The following is a 20,539-nucleotide window of genomic DNA, read 5'->3' as shown; positions in this document are numbered from 1 at the left end:
AGTCATGTTTTATGTATTTGTTTGTGATTTGTTTGTTTTTCCTATACCCTTGTTCCCTGCTTTTTTTTGTTTTGTAAAAACAATAAAAAATTATTATAAAAAAAAAAAGAAAAAATAACTAAGACATTCTCTATCTTCAGATTTGCAATCTAAAACACATGACACAAAAGCAAATGAGATTTGGAATGAAGCAAAGAGGTGGAAGGCTCTTACTATGGAACATCAAACATATTCTGTGAAGGGTGCTCCTTGAAGGAAACTTCAAAGAAGACATAATAGACCTGAGAAGCAATCCCACCAATGATGAGGTCACCCGATTGGTACCACTGATGTGGAGGAGGGAATGGATAATTCATGGGACACCTAAGAGTATCTACTTTGCTCACAGCAGGAAGGAGAAGAGATAACATCAATATCCACAGCATCCTAGTGGTCAGACTCTTCTCTAAACACACACCTCCTGTTTCTATTCAGAGCAGCTGCATGACTTGATCAGGCTACATTGGGTAATTCCTAACTCTGTCATTACAGCTTTAGAAGAATGGTTCACAACCAGCATTTGAGAATCAAAGGGTTACAACTGTATACCTTATTAGCCAAGATTGCCAACACTTTGATGCTAAATCTGATCAATATTATATGTGTGTGTGTGTGCGTGTGTGTGTGCGTGTGTGTGTGCGTGACACATGAGCATTATCCCTATTTCCTGCTCTCAATAGCATGTGGTTTCTTTATAACCACTTTGAGATTTGCTTATTGACTGATTTCTTGAGTCCTAGAAAGCCTGAGAAGGTTCAGAGAAGTGAGCAAATTATAGTGATTTGGATAATTGCTGGGTGAGATAATAACATTTATATTGCTTTGGCTGTAAGTATCAGTTTTGCTAACAAACATGCTGAACTGCCCCCCCTTTCTATCATCTGCTCCCTAGGGGCAGAAAAAGTGGCAAATACAATTTTCCATGGTGAGCAAACACCAAAAGAAAAGTAAGACTGAAACTTTCGACTTTGATGACTCAGAGAAGTACTGTAGTAGATGATCCTGAAATGAAAGGAGGCTGGACAACTGCAGTTTTTTCGAAGAAATGTGAAGCTACAATTTCTTTTTGCCAAGAATGGAGAGCCCGTGGGGTTCCAGGTGCTGCTGGAATACAGCTTCCATCATTTCCGACCACAGACCATGTAGGCAGGGGCTGATTCCTAAAGTGTTATTACTCAGACCAGATGGGTGGGAGATTCCCTGCTCTTGATGAGGATGCACTTCTTCTGAAGGAGCGGGTTCGTAGCTTGGGGGTATTCCTGGATCCCTTGCTGTCACTTGAGGCCCAGGTGGCCCCAATGGCCTGGAGTGCCTTCCATCAGCTTCGGCTGGTAGCCCAACTACACCCCTATCTGGACAGGGATCACCTAACTACTGTTGTCTATGCCCTGGTAATCTCAAAGTTAGATTACTGCAGTATGTAGGGTTGCCTCTGAAGATGGTTCGGAAACTCCAACTGGTGCAGAACTCAGCAGCCAGGTTGATCACCGGAACTAGACGGTTTGACCATATTACACTGATCCTGCTCCAACTGCACTGGCTACCGATTAGTTTCTGGGCCCCATTCAAAGTGACCTATAAAGCCTTAAATGGCACAGGACCAAAAAACCTTAAGGAACGCCTCTTCCCATATGAACCTACCCGGACCCTGAGATAATCCTCTGAGGCCTTTCTTCATGTGCGTCCTCCTCAATTGGTCAGGAGTGTGGCAAAACAAGAAGGGGCCTTTTCCTCTTCAACCAGGCTTTTGCCTGACCTGACATCCTATACCCTGACCTGACATCCTATACCCTTTTTAAAATGCTGACTTTTTTCATGGGTGGTGATGGAGTAAATCTGCTTTCTATTTTGATTTTATGTAAGTGACTTAATGTGAACCACCCTAGGACCTTCGGGTATAGGGCGGTATAGAAATAAAATACATAATAATAATAATAATAATAATAATAATAATAATAATAATAATAATAATAATATATCTGAATGGGAAATTGCCCCAATATACTGGCATCATCATCATGGGTTGACAAAAGAGTTTACTCCCTTTCTGTGAAGCGTGTTTCCAATCCAAATGTCCACCCATCTCTCACAGAGCTATTTATAACAAAAAAAATGGTCTCAAGGATTCTGAATTGATGTGTAATGTGCACTTTGATCCTCAGCTGAAACCCTCAAGATGCCACAAAGCGTTTTCTCTAGTGCAGCATTTCTAAATTAATGGAATCAGTTTACGATTTCCCAGAAGTGTTTTCAATATGTTTTCTTGCTTAAATGTGTTTGGCAGTTCAGCTGTGGGAAGGTGGCTGGAGGTGACTCAGTGTGGAAGAAAACCTATAGAGGAAACCACAAGTTTGACAACTTTGCCTTTCAACCGACAATCCAATATGCCTTGCTATGGATAATATGTTTTGAGGAGGAAACACCCGGTCTCCATTTGTTTGATTTGGACCCCTTTAAAACCAGGAAATGGAGAAGCTGCCTTCCATTCTTGGGCATCATAGAATTTTAGAGTTGGGAAAGACCTCAAGTGTCATCTAGTACAAGCTTCTTTAATGCAAACTGAGATTGTGGCTGACAGGAAAATAGGATAGCCTTTATCAATGTTATCAATAACATTTTTTTTAAAAAAAAAAGTTACGCATATTGCCAGCACACCTGCAAATTAATCTCATGTGACATAACCTGTCACTTTATTAGCAATAAACTGGAGGTTGTGACATAGAACACTGAACAATAAATTAAACAATAATGTTAAAATAAATCCAAGTGTTTTCAACTAAATATCATTTATTTGTTATATAAAGCAGGTGGTGGGGAACATTTGGCCTTCCAGAAGGGAAGATTTCAAACCAGAAGGGTAAATGACATTTTTCATCGTACAAGACTAGTACAGTGGTGCCCCGCAAGACGAACGCCTCGCAAGACGGAAAACCCGCTAGACGAAAGGGTTTTCCGTTTTTGGAGGCGCTTCGCTAAACGAATTTCTCTATGGGGTTGCTTCGCAAGACGAAAAAATCTTGCGAGTTCCCGCGTTTTTTTCTGCTTTTTTCCGCCCTTTCCCTAAGCGCTAAGCTGCTTATCAGCTGTTCCGCTGATAAGCCGCTGCTCAGCTGATCGCTAAAAGCCGCTAGACCGCTAATAGCGCTAATCCGCTAAGCTGTCAATGGGCTTGCTTCGCAAGACGAAAAAACCGCTAGACGAAGAAAATCATGGAACGGATTAATTTCGTCTTGCGAGGCACCACTGTAATGATTAATGAGTCATATTGACTTAAAAGAACTTGCATACTATGTTGTGCATGTAGCCACTATCCTCCTTAGAGTGGCATGAATATTTTTTCTGATGCCTTCCAGAAAGTTTATAAAAACTTTCAAAAATGAATATTAATTAAAATGTTTTACAAAATGCTACAATATGTTCAGCTCAAAAGGTAATTCAGATAATATTACATGAACACCAATTTCCTTAATTTCAGAAGATTGAGATAAACAGGTGCAGGGGCTGTTTGAGGGAACAAGATTGAGGGAAATAGTGGAGGTTGCCCTCCCTTCTCCTGAAGCTTCCAATGGAGAGGAAGGCAGTACAGTGGTACCTCAGGTTACAGACACTTCAGGTTACAGACTCCATTAACCCAGGAATAGTACCTCGAGTTAAGAACTTTGCCTCAGGATGAGAACAGAAATCATGCAGTGGCGGTGCAGCAGCAGCAGGAAGCCCCATTAGCTAAAGTTAAGAACAGTTTCAGGTTAAGAATGGACCTCCAGAACGAATTAAGTTCTTAACCCGAGGTACCACTGTATTGAATAACAATTGTTAGTTTAGGAAAGTAACAGCTCAGAGACAGATGAACAGAAGACTTGGGAGCTGTTGGGAGAAGAGCCAGGTGAGACAGAGCAGCCAGCTGACACGTCATCACTGGAGAGCATTTCTGCCCCTCTTCTCCAAGAACTCAGCGTTCATTGAGTGTGCAAGAGCAAAGGACTCAGAGACAGCTCCTGGCAGGGGAAGTGCTGTTGCTAGGAAGGGAGGCAGGAGGAGCTCATTTGGAGAAAAACCATTAATGGGGAGCCAGACTGATTCCTTTGTCTCATGCTGTGATGATTTAACAAACTCATTAGTAAGAACTCTATCTTGTTTTTCTCTGCTCCTTGCATCCACCAGAGGAGGGAGAGAATTACCTGGATTCTGACAAGAGGAATGATAACTTAGATGTAAGAGGCAAAGAACACACATGAATTGCAACCGGAGTTTGGCCTTATGCTATTTTTTCAGAGCTACAGTGCTACCTCGGGTTACAGATGCTTCAGGTTACATACGCTTCAGGTTACAGACTCTGCTAACCCAGAAATAGTGCTTCAGGTTAAGAACTTTGCTTCAGGATGAGAACAGAAATCGTGCTCCTGCGGCGCGGCGGCAACAGGAGGCCCCATTAGCTAAAGTGGTGCTTCAGGTTAAGAACAGTTTCAGGTTAAGTACGGACATCCGGAACAAGTGAAGTATGTAACCAGAGGTACCACTGTTTTTAGAACAATAAGAAAGAGTTTCAAGGATTTTGTATTCATTTGTAATGGGCAGTTTGTTCCTCACTTGATGCCACAAAGCGGTTTCTCTATGTACGGCATCTATAAATTAATAGAATCAGTTTACAATTGCCCAGAAATGTTTTCAAGATGTTGTTCTTGCTTATTTGCTGCTCTGAGAGGGAGAGTGGGGTATAAATATATATGAATGAATAGTAAATCTCTTTAATCTGTAAACTAAATCTGCATCCATCATTTAAAATGTATATCCTACCTAATTCCCAACAGTGGTAATTAAAATGTGTTTGGTAGTTCAGCTGTGGGAAGGTGGCTAGAGGAGCACTATAGAGGAAACCACAAGTTTGACCACTTTGCTGGTCAACCAACAAACCAATATGTCTTGCTATGGACAATATGTTTTGAGGCGGAAACACCTGGTCTCCATTGGTTTGATTTGGACCCATTTAAAAGCAGGAAATGGAGAAGCTGCCTTCCATTCTTGGGCATCGCAGAATTCTAGAGTTGGGAGAGAACTCAAGAGTCATTTAGTACAACCTCCTTTAATGCAAACTGAGATTGTGGCTGACAGGAAAATAGGATAGCCTTTATCAATGTTATCAATAACTTTTTTAAAAAAAAGTTACGCATATTGCCAGCACACCTGGAAATGAATTTCATGAGACATAAACTGTCTGAACTTTATTAACAATAAACTTGAGGGTGTGACATAGAACACTGAACAATAAATTAAACAACAATGCTAAAATAAATATTCTAAATGCAGGTGTTTTAATCTAAATATCATTTATGTGTTATATAATGCAGGTGGAGGGGAACATTTGACCCTCCAAATTTTGCTGACCTATAACTCCCATTGTGCCTAGCCACTAGCCAGATCTGCTGGAGATAAAAGGAGTTGCATCTGGAGGGCTCCACCTTTCAATCACTTGGTGTCGCAATGCCAGGCGATGAGTCTTTTTGAAGGCACATTTCCACAGATGCATCCTCTTGGAGCAGATAGTGTCTTCCACAGCAAAATTGTGCCTTTGCATCCATCTCTCTAGCAGTTGCTGCTACTTACAGCAAATGCACAATCAGGAACTCATTTAAGCTCCTGGATATTCCCCTGAAATAACTGGTACCTTTGCCACACTTACTGTCAATGATATAGTCAGATGAGGGATAAATGGGTGTTGATGGTCAGGAATGGTCCAGCAATAAGAATCATTCCTAGAAGAAATTTGGCCCACCAGCCAGAGGTTCCCTTCCCCTGTGCTAGGTTGATGTAATGTTTAATTTCACAAATATGAACTTTTTAGTACATGCTTGTACTTCTCCCACAAAAGAGTTAGAGACCAGAGGTACTTATAGTAACACCTTTACACTAAACTCCTTAATATATAAGAGTACAATAGAATGAAGAACTAAGATGCAATCTCGAGGAGAAATCTTTACATCTTTCTCCTTATTAGTTGCTCCCTGCGGTTCAGCTCAGGCTTCAGAACAATGATGAAGCATTTGGGGGCAAAGATGCATCCCAGCAGTCCAGCACTGGAGGACAAGATAGAGAAGATCTCCACCACCACCATGGATTTTCCTTTGGTGCTCAGGTAGGTTGGAACAAAAGAAAGCCAAACACTGCAGAACAGCAACATGCTGAAGGTAATGAACTTGGCTTCATTGAAACTGTCTGGTATGACAAGGTGAAAGTGCATAAGAGTTTTAAAAACCATATGGTACGGAAGGCATTGTATAATGTCTGGATCAGGTACAAAGATTTAATGGAAAATAAAACCCCCAGATGGTTATCACCAATGGAAGCAAAAGCAGTTAAAAAACTCAACATGGACTCAAATTGGTTAAAATATGATGAAATTTTAGAAAAGGATGGAGAAAAGTTTAAATTAAAGAGCTATGAAAAATTAAAACATAGAGTTAGAGATTGGCTACATTACCACCAAATAAATGAAGTGTTTAAGCTGGACAGGAAAGTAGGATTCCAGAGTGAAAAGTCAAAGCTAGAAACGGAACTGTTAGAACCCAATACAAAAAACTTATCCAGAATGTATAACCTGCTGCTGAAATGGAATGTACAGGATGAAACGGTAAAATCAGCTATGATTAAATGGGCACAAGATGTTGGTCATGACATTATGTTTGCTGACTGGGAACAGTTATGGACCACCGGTTTGAAATTCACAGCATGTACTGCTTTGAAAGAAAATATTATGAAAATGATTTACAGGGGTACATGACTCCAGTCAAGCTTGCTAAGATCTATCATTTGCCCAATAACAAATGTTGGAAATGTAAGGAAGCTGAAGGAACCTTCTATCACCTTTGGTGGACCTGCCCAAAAATTAAGGCCTACTGGGAAATGATCTATAACGAAATTAAGAAAGTCCTTAAATGGACGTTTTCAAAGAAACCAGAGGCTTTTCTTCTGGGCATGGTGGGCCAATTGGTACCGAAGAAGGATAAGACTTTTTTTATGTATGCAACCACGGCAGCAAGAATTCTTTTAGCAAAGTATTGGAAGATGCAAGAACTACCCACTCTGGAGGAATGGCAGATGAAGGTGATCGAATATATGGGATTGGCAGAGATGACCGGCAGAATCCGTGACCAGAGGAAGGAGGCGGTGGAGGAAGATTGGAGAAAATTTAAAGTATACCTTAAGAACTATTGTAAAATATTGGACGGTTAAGATGTCGAGAGGCTAGAAACAAAGAACTACAGCTGTAAATCGTAAATTAAAGGGGGAAACTTAATGAGAATATATAGAGAAATTGACTGAAGGGTTGCTGACACATTATAAAATAATGATGCAGAGAAGGGGAGGTATGGGGAAGTCATGTTTTATGTATTTGTTTGTGATTTGTTTGTTTTTCCTATACCCTTGTTCCCTGCTTTTTTTTGTTTTGTAAAAACAATAAAAAATTATTATATAAAAAGAAAAAGAAAAAATAACTAAGACATTCTCTATCTTCAGATTTGCAATCTAAAACACATGACACAAAAGCAAATGAGATTTGGAATGAAGCAAAGAGGTGGAAGGCTCTTACTATGGAACATCAAACATATTCTGTGAAGGGTGCTCCTTGAAGGAAACTTCAAAGAAGACATAATAGACCTGAGAAGCAATCCCACCAATGATGAGGTCACCCGATTGGTACCACTGATGTGGAGGAGGGAATGGATAATTCATGGGACACCTAAGAGTATCTACTTTGCTCACAGCAGGAAGGAGAAGAGATAACATCAATATCCACAGCATCCTAGTGGTCAGACTCTTCTCTAAACACACACCTCCTGTTTCTATTCAGAGCAGCTGCATGACTTGATCAGGCTACATTGGGTAATTCCTAACTCTGTCATTACAGCTTTAGAAGAATGGTTCACAACCAGCATTTGAGAATCAAAGGGTTACAACTGTATACCTTATTAGCCAAGATTGCCAACACTTTGATGCTAAATCTGATCAATATTATATGTGTGTGTGTGTGCGTGTGTGTGTGCGTGTGTGTGTGCGTGACACATGAGCATTATCCCTATTTCCTGCTCTCAATAGCATGTGGTTTCTTTATAACCACTTTGAGATTTGCTTATTGACTGATTTCTTGAGTCCTAGAAAGCCTGAGAAGGTTCAGAGAAGTGAGCAAATTATAGTGATTTGGATAATTGCTGGGTGAGATAATAACATTTATATTGCTTTGGCTGTAAGTATCAGTTTTGCTAACAAACATGCTGAACTGCCCCCCCTTTCTATCATCTGCTCCCTAGGGGCAGAAAAAGTGGCAAATACAATTTTCCATGGTGAGCAAACACCAAAAGAAAAGTAAGACTGAAACTTTCGACTTTGATGACTCAGAGAAGTACTGTAGTAGATGATCCTGAAATGAAAGGAGGCTGGACAACTGCAGTTTTTTCAAAGAAATGTGAAGCTACAATTTCTTTTTGCCAAGAATGGAGAGCCCGTGGGGTTCCAGGTGCTGCTGGAATACAGCTTCCATCATTTCCGACCACAGACCATGTAGGCAGGGGCTGATTCCTAAAGTGTTATTACTCAGACCAGATGGGTGGGAGATTCCCTGCTCTTGATGAGGATGCACTTCTTCTGAAGGAGCAGGTTCGTAGCTTGGGGGTATTCCTGGATCCCTTGCTGTCACTTGAGGCCCAGGTGGCCCCAATGGCCTGGAGTGCCTTCCATCAGCTTCGGCTGGTAGCCCAACTACACCCCTATCTGGACAGGGATCACCTAACTACTGTTGTCTATGCCCTGGTAATCTCAAAGTTAGATTACTGCAGTATGTAGGGTTGCCTCTGAAGATGGTTCGGAAACTCCAACTGGTGCAGAACTCAGCAGCCAGGTTGATCACCGGAACTAGACGGTTTGACCATATTACACTGATCCTGCTCCAACTGCACTGGCTACCGATTAGTTTCTGGGCCCCATTCAAAGTGACCTATAAAGCCTTAAATGGCACAGGACCAAAAAACCTTAAGGAACGCCTCTTCCCATATGAACCTACCCGGACCCTGAGATAATCCTCTGAGGCCTTTCTTCATGTGCGTCCTCCTCAATTGGTCAGGAGTGTGGCAAAACAAGAAGGGGCCTTTTCCTCTTCAACCAGGCTTTTGCCTGACCTGACATCCTATACCCTGACCTGACATCCTATACCCTGACCTGACATCCTATACCCTTTTTAAAATGCTGACTTTTTTCATGGGTGGTGATGGAGTAAATCTGCTTTCTATTTTGATTTTATGTAAGTGACTTAATGTGAACCACCCTAGGACCTTCGGGTATAGGGCGGTATAGAAATAAAATACATAATAATAATAATAATAATAATAATAATAATAATAATAATAATAATAATAATAATATATCTGAATGGGAAATTGCCCCAATATACTGGCATCATCATCATGGGTTGACAAAAGAGTTTACTCCCTTTCTGTGAAGCGTGTTTCCAATCCAAATGTCCACCCATCTCTCACAGAGCTATTTATAACAAAAAAAATGGTCTCAAGGATTCTGAATTGATGTGTAATGTGCACTTTGATCCTCAGCTGAAACCCTCAAGATGCCACAAAGCGTTTTCTCTAGTGCGGCATTTCTAAATTAATGGAATCAGTTTACGATTTCCCAGAAGTGTTTTCAATATGTTTTCTTGCTTAAATGTGTTTGGCAGTTCAGCTGTGGGAAGGTGGCTGGAGGTGACTCAGTGTGGAAGAAAACCTATAGAGGAAACCACAAGTTTGACAACTTTGCCTTTCAACCGACAATCCAATATGCCTTGCTATGGATAATATGTTTTGAGGAGGAAACACCCGGTCTCCATTTGTTTGATTTGGACCCCTTTAAAACCAGGAAATGGAGAAGCTGCCTTCCATTCTTGGGCATCATAGAATTTTAGAGTTGGGAAAGACCTCAAGTGTCATCTAGTACAAGCTTCTTTAATGCAAACTGAGATTGTGGCTGACAGGAAAATAGGATAGCCTTTATCAATGTTATCAATAACATTTTTTTTTTTTAAAAAAAAGTTACGCATATTGCCAGCACACCTGCAAATTAATCTCATGTGACATAACCTGTCACTTTATTAGCAATAAACTGGAGGTTGTGACATAGAACACTGAACAATAAATTAAACAATAATGTTAAAATAAATCCAAGTGTTTTCAACTAAATATCATTTATTTGTTATATAAAGCAGGTGGTGGGGAACATTTGGCCTTCCAGAAGGGAAGATTTCAAACCAGAAGGGTAAATGACATTTTTCATCGTACAAGACTAGTACAGTGGTGCCCCGCAAGACGAACGCCTCGCAAGACGGAAAACCCACTAGACGAAAGGGTTTTCCGTTTTTGGAGGCGCTTCGCTAAACGAATTTCTCTATGGGGTTGCTTCGCAAGACGAAAAAATCTTGCGAGTTCCCGCGTTTTTTTCTGCTTTTTTCCGCCCTTTCCCTAAGCGCTAAGCTGCTTATCAGCTGTTCCGCTGATAAGCCGCTGCTCAGCTGATCGCTAAAAGCCGCTAGACCGCTAATAGCGCTAATCCGCTAAGCTGTCAATGGGCTTGCTTCGCAAGACGAAAAAACCGCTAGACGAAGAAAATCATGGAACGGATTAATTTCGTCTTGCGAGGCACCACTGTAATGATTAATGAGTCATATTGACTTAAAATAACTTGCATACTATGTTGTGCATGTAGCCACTATCCTCCTTAGAGTGGCATGAATATTTTTTCTGCTGCCTTCCAGAAAGTTTATAAAAACTTTCAAAAATGAATATTAATTAAAATGTTTTACAAAATGCTACAATATGTTCAGCTCAAAAGGTAATTCAGATAATATTACATGAACACCAATTTCCTTAATTTCAGAAGATTGAGATAAACAGGTGCAGGGGCTGTTTGAGGGAACAAGATTGAGGGAAATAGTGGAGGTTGCCCTCCCTTCTCCTGAAGCTTCCAATGGAGAGGAAGGCAGTACAGTGGTACCTCAGGTTACAGACACTTCAGGTTACAGACTCCATTAACCCAGGAATAGTACCTCGAGTTAAGAACTTTGCCTCAGGATGAGAACAGAAATCATGCAGTGGCGGTGCAGCAGCAGCAGGAAGCCCCATTAGCTAAAGTTAAGAACAGTTTCAGGTTAAGAATGGACCTCCAGAACGAATTAAGTTCTTAACCCGAGGTACCACTGTATTGAATAACAATTGTTAGTTTAGGAAAGTAACAGCTCAGAGACAGATGAACAGAAGACTTGGGAGCTGTTGGGAGAAGAGCCAGGTGAGACAGAGCAGCCAACTGACATGTCATCACTGGAGAGCATTTCTGCCCCTCTTCTCCAAGAACTCAGCGTTCATTGAGTGTGCAAGAGCAAAGGACTCAGAGACAGCTCCTGGCAGGGGAAGTGCTGTTGCTAGGAAGGGAGGCAGGAGGAGCTCATTTGGAGAAAAACCATTAATGGGGAGCCAGACTGATTCCTTTGTCTCATGCTGTCATAATTTAACAAACTCATTAGTAAGAACTCTATCTTGTTTTTCTCTGCTCCTTGCATCCACCAGAGGAGGGAGAGAATTACCTGGATTCTGACAAGAGGAATGATAACTTAGATGTAAGAGGCAAAGAACACACATGAATTGCAACCGGAGTTTGGCCTTATGCTATTTTTTCAGAGCTACAGTGCTACCTCGGGTTACAGATGCTTCAGGTTACATACGCTTCAGGTTACAGACTCTGCTAACCCAGAAATAGTGCTTCAGGTTAAGAACTTTGCTTCAGGATGAGAACAGAAATCGTGCTCCTGCGGCGCGGTGGCAACAGGAGGCCCCATTAGCTAAAGTGGTGCTTCAGGTTAAGAACAGTTTCAGGTTAAGTACGGACATCCGGAACAAATGAAGTACGTAACCAGAGGTACCACTGTTTTTAGAACAATAAGAAAGAGTTTCAAGGATTTTGTATTCATTTGTAATGGGCAGTTTGTTCCTCACTTGATGCCACAAAGCGGTTTCTCTATGTACGGCATCTATAAATTAATAGAATCAGTTTACAATTGCCCAGAAATGTTTTCAAGATGTTGTTCTTGCTTATTTGCTGCTCTGAGAGGGAGAGTGGGGTATAAATATATATGAATGAATAGTAAATCTCTTTAATCTGTAAACTAAATCTGCATCCATCATTTAAAATGTATATCCTACCTAATTCCCAACAGTGGTAATTAAAATGTGTTTGGTAGTTCAGCTGTGGGAAGGTGGCTAGAGGAGCACTATAGAGGAAACCACAAGTTTGACCACTTTGCTGGTCAACCAACAAACCAATATGTCTTGCTATGGACAATATGTTTTGAGGCGGAAACACCTGGTCTCCATTGGTTTGATTTGGACCCATTTAAAAGCAGGAAATGGAGAAGCTGCCTTCCATTCTTGGGCATCGCAGAATTCTAGAGTTGGGAGAGAACTCAAGAGTCATTTAGTACAACCTCCTTTAATGCAAACTGAGATTGTGGCTGACAGGAAAATAGGATAGCCTTTATCAATGTTATCAATAACTTTAAAAAAAAAAAAGTTACGCATATTGCCAGCACACCTGGAAATGAATTTCATGAGACATAAACTGTCTGAACTTTATTAACAATAAACTTGAGGGTGTGACATAGAACACTGAACAATAAATTAAACAACAATGCTAAAATAAATATTCTAAATGCAGGTGTTTTAATCTAAATATCATTTATGTGTTATATAATGCAGGTGGAGGGGAACATTTGACCCTCCAAATTTTGCTGACCTATAACTCCCATTGTGCCTAGCCACTAGCCAGATCTGCTGGAGATAAAAGGAGTTGCATCTGGAGGGCTCCACCTTTCAATCACTTGGTGTCGCAATGCCAGGCGATGAGTCTTTTTGAAGGCACATTTCCACAGATGCATCCTCTTGGAGCAGATAGTGTCTTCCACAGCAAAATTGTGCCTTTGCATCCATCTCTCTAGCAGTTGCTGCTACTTACAGCAAATGCACAATCAGGAACTCATTTAAGCTCCTGGATATTCCCCTGAAATAACTGGTACCTTTGCCACACTTACTGTCAATGATATAGTCAGATGAGGGATAAATGGGTGTTGATGGTCAGGAATGGTCCAGCAATAAGAATCATTCCTAGAAGAAATTTGGCCCACCAGCCAGAGGTTCCCTTCCCCTGTGCTAGGTTGATGTAATGTTTAATTTCACAAATATGAACTTTTTAGTACATGCTTGTACTTCTCCCACAAAAGAGTTAGAGACCAGAGGTACTTATAGTAACACCTTTACACTAAACTCCTTAATATATAAGAGTACAATAGAATGAAGAACTAAGATGCAATCTCGAGGAGAAATCTTTACATCTTTCTCCTTATTAGTTGCTCCCTGCTGTTCAGCTCAGGCTTCAGAACAATGATGAAGCATTTGGGGGCAAAGATGCATCCCAGCAGTCCAGCACTGGAGGACAAGATAGAGAAGATCTCCACCACCACCATGGATTTTCCTTTGGTGCTCAGATAGGTTGGAACAAAAGAAAGCCAAACACTGCAGAACAGCAACATGCTGAAGGTAATGAACTTGGCTTCATTGAAACTGTCTGGTAATTTGCGAGCTGCAAATGCCACAATGAAGCTGGCAATGGCCAGGAGGCCCATGTAGCCCAGGACACAGTAAAACATGGTCACTGAGCCTTCATTACATTGCACAATGGTTTCTTCTGTTAGTGAGTGCATGTCTAGAGCAGGGAATGGGGGGGAGGTCATCAACCACCCAGTACAAATACTCACTTGAATGAGTGAGCCGGAAAGGACAATGGAGTTGCTCAGTCTTTTTCCCACCCACTTCCTCATCTTGGACCCAGGCTTGGTGGCCATGAAAGCTGCAACTACAGTGATGGTTTTGGCCAACACACAAGAAACAGCCACGGAGAAAATGATGCCAAAAGTGGGTTGTCGAAGAAGGCAGGTCATTTTGCCAGGGTGTCCAATGAATAGAAAGGATGAGAGGAAGCAGAGTAGGAGGGCAATGAGAAGAGCATAGGTGAGATCCCTGTTGTTGGCTTTGACAATGGGAGTGTCTTTGTGTTTAATAAAAGTTCCCAGCACCAAAACTGTAATTAGGGCAAAAAGAACAGCAGCTGATGTTAAGCCAATCCCTACAGGTTCCTTATAGGAAAGAAAGGTTAATAACTTGGGAATGCATCCATTTTTGTTCTTGTTTGCATACTGGTCTTCTGGGCATATGAAGCAGTCATCCATATCTGAAAAATAGCATAAGGCCAAACTCCTATTGTTTTCATGAGTGTCCTTTGCCTCCTACATCTAAGTAATCATCCTTTTCTCAGAATCCAGGTAATTCTCTCCCTCCTCCGGTGGATGCAATGATCAGAGAAAAGCAAGAAAGAGTTCTTACTAATGAGTTTGCTAAATCATCACAGCGCGAGACAAAGGAATCAGTCTGCCTCCCCATTAATGGTGTTGCTCCAAATGAGCTCTTCCTGCCTTCCTTCCTAGCAACAGCACTTCCCCTCATGGTGGCTGCCAGGAGCTAGCTGTCTCTGAGTCCTTTGCTCTTGCACCCCCAGTGAACACTGAGTTCTTGGATAAGAGGGTCAGAAATGCTCTCCAGTGATGATGTGTCAGCGGGCTGCTCTGTCTCGCCTGGCTCTTCTCCCAACAGCTCCCAAGTCTTCTGTTCATCTGTCTCTGAGCTGTGACTTCCCTAAACCAACCAGTGTTATTCAATACAGTGGGACCTCTAGTTAAGAACTTAATTCGTTCAGGAGGTCCATTCTTAACCTGGAACTGTTTTTAACCTGAGGTACCACTTTAGCTAATGGGGCCTCCTGCTGCTGCCTTGTGGCTGCTGTGCAATTTCTGTTCTCATCCTGAAGAAAAGTTCTTAACCCGAGGTACTATTTCTGGGTTAGCGGAGTCTGTAACCTGAAGTGTCTGTAACTTGAGGTACCACTGTACTGCCTTCCTCTCCTCTGGAAGTTTCAGGAAAAGGGAGGGCAACTTCCACCATTTTCCTCCTCCTCAATATCGTTCCCTTCAGTCCAGTCCCTGCACCTGTTTATCTCAATCATCCGAAATCAAGGTAATTGGTGGTCATGTAATATTATCTGAATTACCTTTTGAGCTGAACATATTGTAGCCTTGCTTAAAACATTTTGATTAATATTCATTTTTGAAAGGTTTTATAAACTTTCTGGAAGGCAGCAGAAAAAATGTTCATGCCACTCTAAGAAGGATAGCGTGGCTACATGCATAAATAAAATAGTATGTAAGTTCTTTTAAATCAATATGACTCATTAATCATTACTAGTCTTATACGATGAAAAATGTCATTTACCCTTCTGGTTTGAAATCTTCCCTTCTGGACATGGAACACAATCGTAGCAGCAAAATCTCTGCCCTTCCTTCCTTTTCTTTTGATAACCAGGGTGGCAGTAGTCATTGCACGCAGAAACAGGCACTACCTGTCAACAGGAAATTATCATATTTTTTTGGAGAGGGGTTTTTAAATGAACTTTATGAGGGTTTATAGATAAAAATACAAAACTTAATATCAAATATTTTCCTCTCTTTTTTTGTCCAAACTAAGACTTTGATCTGAATACAATAAAAACATAAAGAGGTGTGGGATTAAGAAAGGGATAAAGAAAGAGAAAGAGAGAAACAAAGACAAAGAAATAAAAAAGAGGTTAAACGAGAGAGAGAAATAAAATTCAGTATGTAAGTGACTTCTGGTTCCTCCTCTGTCTGCTATAAATAAACAATATTCACTTTATCCACTCCAGTAAAACACCTAGAAAGCCACTTTCTGTACACAAACATTAACTTCTATCCTCAAATCAAAATGTTATAATTAGTTTTAACAGCTATTCCATTGTTAGAATAATGGATAATACCGTCTTTGTCCATATAAAAGTCTTGCAGCCATAATCCCATATTGTAGCAAAGTTCCATGGTCATTTTCTAACTGTATATCTATAAGACCCAGGAAGAGTTTTGGCACAGAGAAAATTGCATAGAGAAAAGACCATGTGTGGGAAATATTTAAAATTTTCATCAAGCTCCTAAGCCTGTCATGATAGAGTGAGGAATTCATGTTTCACAGACCCTTTGAGGCCAACACCAACAAGCTAATGATACGAGTTAATGTAAAAGTCATCCACACAGGTCACAGAGCCTTTGGAAAAGTCTCTGGAACCAGAATTCATCTGAGAAGCACTTACCAGACTGCCACCACTAACTGCAGCTTTTCAGTTCTGCTTGTAAGGTTTCCAATGAAGTTGGAAAATCCCTCCCCCACCCAAACCATGAAGACAATCATAGGAGAGAAAAAACCTACTTGGCCTAAACAATGGTGATCACTTTACCTAAAAATGCATATGGTGAAGAAGAAGGATGGGGGCAAATGATAGACAATCTACATTATATGGCAGTGCATCTCTAATGCTGATACACATCGAAAACATAGCCCAAGTCACTTTTCTAAGCCAGACTAGGTGAGCGGTAATAACACTTTAGGAATACAGAAATGGTTAGGGTTTTTTCAGCACTGATCTGTGTCAGGAGACAATGGAAGAGTGGACCTTTGGGGTGAAGTCAAACCAATGGAAAGTTACAGCACTACCTAGATATTAAAACGTGCCCTTCCAAAGTGTTATGCCCACTTACCATTTAAAAGGGATATCAACTATTTTCGCCTGACTTTTTTTTTTGTCTACCTAATGTAAGCACTGCCATGTATAAATATGGCATAGTAAACACTATTAAAACAAAAGATTAGTTTTGTTTTGGAAGCTCATAATTGCATCCAGCTGGTACCAAAATTATTTTCATGCGTTTATGAAAGAAATCAGTGATGCTTATGTTGAGACACCTGAATGACCCCAGATACCAGACCTGTTTAAAACCTTTGTGCCACATAATCTCGTCCTCAAGAATAATGAATTCTTTTCCATCAAGAGCATAGGGATTCACCGATCCTATTTTCAATTGAATGAAAGACTTATTTGGGAATGTGAGCATGTTCATTATGTCAAATCCACCTCGCATTTCTCTCTTATCAGTAAATGATACTGTTTCTCCAGCTGAGTTGTTAAATGAAATGTCATGCAAAAAATGGTGCAGCTAAGGAAAGAGACGAAATACATGAATGGAAAATAACACAACAGAGTTTTTGATAAAATGCCATGATTTTCTGCCACCATTCTTTAGGTATATTATTTACCTATACTTATGTAGCATCATCTAACAAAGACCAAGCATGAATCAGTTGTTTGATATTAAATATTTTTCAGTGAATTAGAGATGCAATAGCATTTCAGCGGCTACTTGTTTCTGGCAATTGTGATCAACCATTTAAAGGTAAAGGTAAAGGTACCCCTGCCCGTACGGGCCAGTCTTGACAGACTCTGGGGTTGTGCGCCCATCTCACTTAAGAGGCCAGGGGCCAGCGCTGTCCGGAGACACTTCCGGGTCACGTGGCCAGCGTGACATCGCTGCTCTGGCGAGCCAGAGCCGCACACGGAAACGCCGTTTACCTTCCCGCTGGTAAGCGGTCCCTATTTATCTACTTGCACCCGGAGGTGCTTTCAAACTGCTAGGTTGGCAGGCGCTGGGACCGAGCAGCGGGAGCGCACCCCGCCTCAGGGATTCGAACCGCTGACCTTTTGATCGGCAAGTCCTAGGCGCTGAGGCTTTAACCCACAGCGCCACCTGCGTCCCATTTACTTTTTACTAATCAACCATTTACTTTTTACTAATCTGTTCATTGAAATTGTCCTATATTTTGCTACTCTTCAATTGCAATGCATTACCTGCCAAGGCTGCAGATCCTGAAATTTTAATATTCCACTGTTTCCCATAGCTCTTTTCTTGAAACTAGTCAAGTATATGTGTTGCAAAACATGAGCCACAACATAAACAGCCTTGTAGATGCTGTAGCTGTGGCCAGTCATGCTCAGTTCAAATAGAGACCCTGGAAGACTCTGCAAGCTCTCTTCCCCAGTACACATGTCATTGACCTCCGTTGTCACACTGGGATTTGGAAATGTACAATCAAATGCTTGCTCCCAAAAGTCCTTGAAAAACCCATCTCCCTGCGTCCAGAAAAAATTTATTCCCTGAAGAAATTCTTGGAACTGTGGGAGATTTTGTGAATGAATTGTGAAGGAAATAGCACCTTGGAAGATCTGAAGGCCCCAACTCCTTTGAAATCCTGTTAATATGAAATCAATCTGAGTTGTTACAATCCACACCTTTTTAAATGATGATATTTCCCTATTTTCAGGATCTCTTAGAAATATAATACTTCTGAGCCATATAATTATCATAGATTCTCCATACATCATAAAAGCATTGGCTTTGTCATCTGTTAAATGAACATAAATATTTAAGACTATATCATGAAATCCATCCAAGTTATCAAAACGGGCTGTTTGTTTGATTCTTTGTGTGAAGGCTAAACAGATTCCATTATGGGAAAGTAATGGCTCCAGGGTCTGCAAGAAATGTTCTCCACTATTATCATCGACAGTGAAGAGCCCGACCCAGGTCCATCCGAAATGCTTAAGCAAACTGATAATCCCCATATGCTGATGGGCTTCATTGGGCACCATGCGGTAAAATGAAGGTTCCTGGCTTCCATAATTTTTATCTGGGGGAAATGAACCATATGTGAGCTAAAAGAAAATGTACGTACATATTGGTTAGCAGCAGATTCCTGTTTATTCAAGAAACACTTATTTAAGCAATTTATGAATTAAATCCAAGTATGTATGTATCTATTTGTTTAATTTGTATATTGCCCTTCATCTAAATATCTCGGGGTGTTCTCAGCATAAAAATGTCAAATAAAAACACATTATATAAACAAGAACAATAACAAAACAAAACAATGACCTCCCTACCACAAGGTTTTTGTAACTGAAAGGAAAAGGTGGAATTGAAAATACGAATGAATGAAGAAAGACAGACAACTAAAGTAGACGAGGAAGGGATTTTAGCAGAGAAGGAAGGGGGAAAGTGCCAGGGATGATATTGAAGAAGCAGCAAGGACTTTGAAATAATTGAGATAGGAAGTGCATGTGACAGAAGGATGTTAGAAGGCTGTGAGAAGGTTTGTTCAAGGAGCAAGCATGTTGGGGGTGGCTTGACTGTGTCCTCCTTTTGACCAACATGAAGATGAGAATGGATTTGTTAGAAATGGAATGCCAGGGAAATGGCTCTTGTAGGGGGATGCACAGAGATGTACTAGGCCAGCTTTAAACCAGATCGGGAAGAGTTGCAGAGAGCTCAGCTCAGCTTAACACACTGCGGTTTGTAACAACAACAACAACTACTACTACTTCTTCAGATTTAAATGTCAGTCATAAACTCTTCCTCTTTCAAAAGTTCATAATGACTCCCAGAAAGGTAAGTTTATTTTAAGATACCCTTTCATAGATCCTACCTGTGGAATCTTGTAGAGGCCTAATGTGTCAGCCATATGGAAGGAGGTGTCAGCACTAAGTCCCCCAATGATGGCTATGAGATTTTTCTGGGTGTCACATTTGTAGTTGGGAACAAATCGATGTGATTTGAATAGCAGGTCAAGAGTGGTACGATAGGTCATTCTGGCATCATAGTAGCTGTCATAGATGTGGAAGCCGAGAGTGATATTTGGGCAAAACTTGGGGTTCTCGTTTATCTCTTTCACGGCAAATGCCAAGGCAAGAATGTGCTGGTAGAATTTTGTTACCACACTGCAAGCAAAGTTCATAAATGTACAACTTTGGAATAGGAAATCAACATGCCACAAAGCCTTTTGTAGATCAAATTGATTTAGATTGACATGAAATTATTTTACTTTTCATTGATGTTTCTAAGCTAATTAACTCAGTTCACTTCATATAAAAATTATGCTCTCTCAGGGCATGCCTAAGATTTGAATCACCTGCTATTAAATTTTTTCTTGACCCTCTCATTTCTCTTGGTTCCCCAGTCAGAATCTTGGGAGACACTCTACTCCTGAAAGCTATCATTTGTTACATATTTTAAAGTCTTTTTATTTATTTCTCTAAAGGGGAGGAATTTTTAATTTAGGCAAAATGAAGGACATTCCTTTATAAAGTAAATCAGGATCACCAATCCCAGGGGCTTGTCCAAAAGATTTTCTGTCAATAATTAAAAATGATTCCTTAAGGAATGATAGATGTATTGATTCAAGCATTTTTAAATGCCTCTCTTCAGCTACACATCTACCCCAGCACCTGAAAAAATATCTAAGACAATATCTATCTTCAGCTTTGCAATATAAAAAGCATGACAGAAAAGCAAAGGAGATTTGGAAAGATGCAAAGAGGGGGAAGACTCTTACTATGGAACATCAAACATATTCTGTGAAGGGTGCTCCTTGAAGAAAACTTCATAGAAGACATAAAAGATCTGAGAAGCAAT

At 40.6% G+C, this 20,539-nt stretch overlaps 1 long non-coding RNA gene and 1 gene segment (V, D, J or C); one reads left to right on the top strand and one right to left on the bottom strand.

Moving 5' to 3' along the window:
* LOC310828875 (Ig mu chain C region secreted form-like) overlaps nucleotides 1-20,539 on the top strand; it is a 1,309,992-nt gene that overhangs the window by 522,230 nt on the left and 767,223 nt on the right.
* LOC310829120 overlaps nucleotides 1-20,539 on the bottom strand; it is a 55,389-nt gene that overhangs the window by 25,713 nt on the left and 9,137 nt on the right. The window contains exon 3 of one of the 4 annotated variants that reach the window (XR_014557165.1): nucleotides 15,444-15,570. The exons of the other annotated variants lie outside the window; for them this stretch is intronic. This is a non-coding gene — a long non-coding RNA (uncharacterized lncRNA). Of the gene's footprint in view, nucleotides 1-15,443; nucleotides 15,571-20,539 lie in introns of those variants that run through there. 4 annotated transcript variants of the gene reach the window in all.

This window comes from Podarcis gaigeae, assembly GCF_964106915.1.
Source record: "Podarcis gaigeae genome assembly, chromosome: 13".
Taxonomy (NCBI): Eukaryota; Metazoa; Chordata; class Lepidosauria; order Squamata; family Lacertidae; genus Podarcis; species Podarcis gaigeae.
This window is presented reverse-complemented; position numbering and strand designations above follow the sequence as displayed.